This window comes from Propithecus coquereli, unplaced genomic scaffold (genome assembly GCF_000956105.1).
Source record: "Propithecus coquereli isolate 6110/MARCELLA unplaced genomic scaffold, Pcoq_1.0 Scaffold190, whole genome shotgun sequence".
Lineage (NCBI taxonomy): Eukaryota > Metazoa > Chordata > Mammalia > Primates > Indriidae > Propithecus > Propithecus coquereli.
This window is the reverse complement of record NW_012143857.1, coordinates 66,603-67,101: the sequence shown is the minus strand read 5'-3', so window position 1 is coordinate 67,101 and position 499 is coordinate 66,603.

Below are 499 nucleotides of genomic sequence, written 5' to 3'. Positions count from 1 at the left end.
CGACAATAATATTTTTAATATAATGCATCATTTAAAGTAATATAAAAATGTGATTAATGCATTATAACTGCATACCATGCTGTGCTACACCAGGACTTTCTGCATAAGACAGTCTACAGCATCATACCCCTTTGTTATTGCTATCATGATGATTTATGTACTGGAAACAACTAGGCTTTGCTTGCTATTTTTGTTTTTAAAAAAGAGGTATGATATGAATCACTTTGAATACTTGGAAATGTATTTTGTAAAATAGACTGCCTTTGTGTTTCTTTTTCTCATTTTGAAGAGAAATGGTGATAGAAATATAAATTTTGTAATAATTTTTCAAAGAAGTCTGGGTGAATGACATTTCAAGTGAGTTGGTGTGAATGAGGAATGGACTACAGATTATTTTAGGCATCTATTTGATGAACATGGACATTTATTTTCGTTATCATTGATGAAACAGACTTCTTTCAGTTTTGATTCTTTTTTTCCACCAGGCTCCCCATGTTTA